The sequence below is a fragment of the Pholcus phalangioides genome, unplaced genomic scaffold (genome assembly GCF_987345545.1).
Source record: "Pholcus phalangioides strain wild (caught in Gottingen) unplaced genomic scaffold, Ppha-v1.0 ptg000009l_1, whole genome shotgun sequence".
Lineage (NCBI taxonomy): Eukaryota > Metazoa > Arthropoda > Arachnida > Araneae > Pholcidae > Pholcus > Pholcus phalangioides.
The window spans coordinates 53,427,052-53,433,051 of NW_028301602.1; positions in this window are offsets into that span (position 1 = coordinate 53,427,052).

The following is a 6,000-nucleotide window of genomic DNA, read 5'->3' on the forward strand; positions in this document are numbered from 1 at the left end:
GCTTATTTGTCAAAGGGGGGGAAAGTGTCCTACTTTTCCCACCGTGACAATCTCATGACCATGTAATCTGTATTTTACGGGACAAAATTACGTAGAACTCAGAAAATTGCAAAATTTCCCCCGTTATCACGTCATTTCTAGTAAAAATACGCATTTTGTGGATTTTCGTCTTCGAGAGAAAAAAGTTTTTTCAAACCGTGAATTTTTAATTCTAATGAAAATTTCCCATCCATGAAATTTCTCGTTTTGAGATATTGGTTGCATTCAATACTACTGTGCTGTTGTTTCATACATGCTCGAACCGTGGCCAACTGTGGTCCTCGGACTTATCTGATGTGCCTGCGACCTCAAACTTAATTTTGTAAACATTTTCAGATCACTTGAGTGACCGCCGCACAGTTCCAGAGCACACTTAAACGGCCCGTGGCACATTTACAGAGAACTTGAATGGCTCTTGGAACAGTTTAACATCAATCACTCAAGTGACCCGCGACATATACACAGATCACTTACCTGCGGCATGGTCTAGAACACTTGAGCGAACCCGACACATTTCCAGATCATTTTAGTGATCCGCGGCACATTTTAGATCATTTAAGGGGGCCTTTGGAACAGTTCACATCGCTCAAGTGGCCCGCGACACATTTACAAATCAGTCAAGTGACCCACGACATAATTACAGATCACTTAAGTGATGTGCGGCACAGTTCCAGAGCACGTAAGCGGCCTGCGGTGCAGTTCCACATATTACTCGTGGCTCAGCTCCAGATCACTCAAGTGGCCCGTGACACATTTTCAAATCAACGAGGAAGTGGCCCGCGCTCTCCTAAAGATTGAGTATCCTTGCATTACAGTAATGTTGAAATGAAAGGTCAATGGTAAGATTCCGGTTGGTCCGTGTAATCACACGGACTAAACTTTTTTCACTTCCAAGCTTATAAGCGAAAAAAGTTTCGTCATGATTCTTATCGGTATAGTGTTTTAACAATAAGAGAGCCACTAGATCAAATGGACCCCAGGACCAGGGCAGCAAACAGATTTGGTGCCCCGGACCAGAGGGGGCGCAAATATAATCTATTAACCCCACCTTCAATATTAGGAGAACGAGGCACCAAAATGCGTGCTTGCATCGGCTAACTAAGCATCTATAGTTGCGGCCCTGTCCAGAAATTTATTTTTTAGGGGAGGGGACAGAGTAATAGAGAGCAAACGATTATACCATGTTATAACATATATCTCTGTAATTTTCTTAGGTTTTGAGGGGATGGACCCCCCCCCTCTCGGCACTGATGGACAATGGAAGGCTTTTACTGATTATCAAAATTTTTTTCAAAAATGCAATTTTATAAATGTCAAATTTTCAACAATGGGGTTATAATTAACTCTCACATTAGATTTTAATAATGTATCTCTTACAATTCTTTTAAATTTTCATAATTTTTTATATGTTCATATTTTTAATTAGTTTTCATCATTATATATATACTGAGTATGCTGTACTAATGTGCAACATACTGAAAAAAGAAGTGAAGAACCGCTGACGTACGCAAGGTGGGGTTCAAAACCCCCAAGCAGAAGCCTACGCGTGGGGGGGGGGGGGGTGGGGTGCTCAGGGAACCTATATGCCCTCCCCAAGCTATCAGTGTTTTTTTTTTGCGGTGAAAAAAAATGCACCTCTCCTGAAGAAAATCCTGCGTACGCTACTCAGCAGAGACCAACGGGGAGATCAGTAATTTGGCAGATTTTTTTAATTGCTGGAAAAGAGACGTTGACACAAAATGAAATGTTGTTCGAACAACAAACTATCAAATTAAATTCTTCGTTGCCAGTCTTTCTATGCTTTGGTTTTACACTTGAAGTATTGGAAATATTGCACAAATAAATTGAGCTATTCAAAATTTCGTTTGTTTGTATGCGCTCACGTTATCAGGTTTCACCCAAGTTTTGTGCTTTAATCACTAGAGGAATGATGGCTTGGATGGGAATACAAGCAACCTATTGTTTTTACATTGCTTTGCACTAAATATTATGGGAAAAGAGTTAGTTTTTTCAACTTAGTGAGTTCAGCCCTGACTTTAAGGATTGTAGGTGTGTTATCATTGAATTCAAGGTCTAAAAGGGTAATAACATTTTTTTTGATAGGCTACCGTTATTGAAAAAAAAGCAATACTCAAATACCTTTATATTTTCAAAATTCAATGTTATTCAAAATATCTTCCACTTCTCGAATATCAAAATTCATAAGCTGGTGAATATAAATTAATACAGTAACAAAGGATAGGAATCAGACTTGTTTAGAAAAAGTTCAAAAGCACCTCCGCTCCAAATCCTAGCAAGTCTTCAGAGTTCAATGAAAATTTCACATCATTTTTGTAAATAAATCACAAAATACAGTAAATTGAAATTGAAGTATTTATTGATGAAAAAATATCAACTAATGTTCATTTACAATACGTATGATTGCAGCCACTATGCACATGCAAAGGACTTTCTAAACTTTCGATCATTTCTACTTTCTTAGCATAAAAGTGTCAAACTCCTTTTGAATGTTGTCTTTTTGGTGATTAAATGTTTCCTTTCCAGAACTGAAACTAATGAATCTCTGATATCATCTAGCGTTTTGTGGAGAAAGACCCCAGCTTTCATTTTATCTGAAAAGAGAATGAAAACAATTGTAAAATACTAGACAAGCAGTTATGATAAAAAAACATTCATTTAACAATTAATAATACAAATACAAACTGAAAGGCCACAACAGGGAAATTTCCCAAGCGAGGACTGATGCTGGGAATAGGTTTTTAACTCAAGCAAGGACGGTGAGCAAACAGATGGTGTTCCAAAAAAGATGGGATAGTTTTAAAAAGATGGCAGAACAGGTGAAACCCCATTTTCACCTTAGCATCATGCATGGAACAAAAAACATGCTCCAATACACTTGAGCAGAATTGACTTCTGAGAGGAGGGGGGGGGGGGAAACCAAGGAATTTCCTACAGAAAAACTTTGAGTTACCAACCTTTAAAATGATCGAAAATGATTACAATAGCACGTAAAAGGTGTTTTCTTTTGTAATATTTTTTTCTGAAAATATTTGAAATCATTATTATAATATATTTAAAATTTTGCTGACAAGGGAGGTGGAGGGTATTGGAGGAGGCCAAAATTCTTCTTACACAATACAGTAGATGCGGTTTATTGAAATCATGCATAATGCTATCATTTGGATATTGCTATCAATCACTAATATAAAATATAGAATGGACCAATATTGTAGCATAGGCAAAAGTTCATCAGGACTTATGGCTTTTGTTATCTTTTTTTTTTTTTTGCATTTAGAAGCTGAGGTTTAACCATACTTTTGTAGGAGATTAAAAAATGCAACACCCCTCCACCCCATTGACAAACATTTCTGTATTCTGGTTGATGATTTTTGCTTGCACATGACATTGATAGGCTATCTGAATATTATTAGCTGCTATAATCCATGGACTTGTGGGACGTGTGAAGCTGCTTTTGTAATGAACTTACGGCAATGCAGGCACACAAAAGGTAAGATCAAAAAAAGAAACTTCAAATTCTCAGTCAATTATCCAAATCCAGTTTGCTTGAAAGACTGCCTTGAGGGATCTATAGAACACATACAGTACATAAATTAAACACATGACTGAATTAAAAAAAAAAGAGATTTTTTTTCCCTCAAAACAGTCCTAAATAATGTTTTTCGACTTTTCAGAGACTTAATGACTCCTCCTGATGTTGAAAGGCACACCGCAATAAAATCAGAAAATTTTGTGCCACCCTTAGACTCCATTTTAACAATCGCATGAATTTCAGGCGACCATTTACCCATTTTATAATCACCACGTTGACTGAGATTTGTCAAGCCCTGAGCTATATGTAAAATGGAGTTGCCCTGTTTTCATGTATCCTGTTTGACCAAGTAGATCATCATTTGGCTTCTGGGTTTCTTTCGGCTATAGTTATCAATTGGTTATTGTTATCTGAAACTATACGAGTCCACATTTTGGAAGAAAAAAATATTGGTTTGTTTTTTTCTTCATTTTTTATGAAAGCCCCATTTTTTTGTGATTCCAAACCAGGCCTTTGACGCTTAGAACCGAAGCTATGCCCACTTTAGAGTTGAATTTTCACCAGGATTGGCAAGTTACCTCAAATATTGCTTTTCAATATAAAAATTCTCATTGGAAATGCATATGTTAATTACATGTAATGTTCAAAGTGACTGTTATACAAAGAATAAATACTTAATATGATTGTAAAATAACTTTCTACTCTAAAGAATTATTTTGGACAATATATGTTTTCTTTCTTACAAATACACTTTTAATAAATATACATTTTTTAATAAATATACACTTTTTAATAAAGCATAGCATAAATTCTGAACGAAAAACTATGGAATGATTTAATATTCTTCAATCCAAGATGATTCTTGATCCTCCAAAATTTCTTTAACTGCTTATACATGTGTATTGATATAAATCATCTGCTGTACTCTCTTCATAACAGAGAGGTATTTAAAAAAGTTCTTTTACATCATATATGTAATGTTGCTTTCTGTTATTATTAAATTATCTAAATAATCACTGATATTCAAAGCGATACCCTTATCGTGTATAACATTAGAATATATCTAGCAATCAAAATAATAAATTGTAAGACTAAAATTTTCTCTAATTTGGCAGTGCTGGCTTGTATATGATGCTTAAGAAACTCTTGTAACTTAGTGCATGAGTAAGGATAAATTTTTTTACTATGATATGGTATATTTACTAGCATTTATAATGCAATGGTTTTTTGGCTGAAGCTGTATCTAAATATGCAATGGGCATCATGTCCTGCCAGTTCTTTGATTAAAAATACTTGTTAAAACTCTGGATTTATATGACCTAAGATATAAAATTTTTAGGTGAGAATAAATGAGCACAATTAGTGTATTAACAGATGCTACACGAGAAATTTTAAATGGAATAAAATTTTGTGGGTAGATCAGAAAATTTAAAATATCAAAATAGATATTTTGTGCTCAGTAATTATAATTCAAAATATAAAAACATGTTAATCTACATAAAAGCGTTTTGTTATTCAACCTATCTATCAGGTTAACAAAAACTGTTTGACATCAGTAAGTTTTTGACTGTTTTAATACTGAGCTAATTTCTGAGGTAAGAAACCTATCCCTGATCTCCTATCACACATATTTTGAATAAACAGCTCCACTTTGCTAAGTAAATTGAACGCAGGTAATCAGTAGTGTAGATAAAATGAAACATATGAAAGTGTTTTTCAAAATATTATATACTTATTGTGTTCAAAACATCATCCAAAAGCATTCATTTAAGATTTTGACGGTTCAAACCAGTTTTTGACACTTATGTCTTTTGACCCAACCCTGGTTTTTACATCAAGTAATCTGTGAATGAAAATTTTAATGGCGTTTTATGAAGAATGTTGTTATTTCTGACATTTTACTTGGGTTTAAAACACAATTTCTAAAAATCTATTGACTGTATCATTGCAAAATTTTATTATATTTTGCCATTTATTATTAAGTGTCATAAACCAAAACCTAAGGTGTATAAAAATCTAAGTATTTGTCTAATTGCAGTGTTTTACATACACGATATGTTAAGTGAGATTTCAAAAAATTCCCATGTACATCAATTGAGTGAAATGATACTTTTGCCAAAATTTGGGATTCAAATCGGAGTGAAAACGTAGTGTAGTTGAAGTTATATGATGCATAAATGAAATATAACTTTTTTTTAAAAAAAGTATAGAGAATAATTGAGGATAAATCTAAACGTAATATAAATGAGAAAGTATTATAAATTAGATATATAAACAGGGTTCCACTGTAAATAAGTGATTTCCCAAATTGTCTGGAAATACAATATCCTGTTCCCGGAGGCTCAAAAATATCAGGAATTTAGAAACCCTAATGTCAGCCTCTCTCGCAAGAGTTTTCTTTAGGGGCAGCA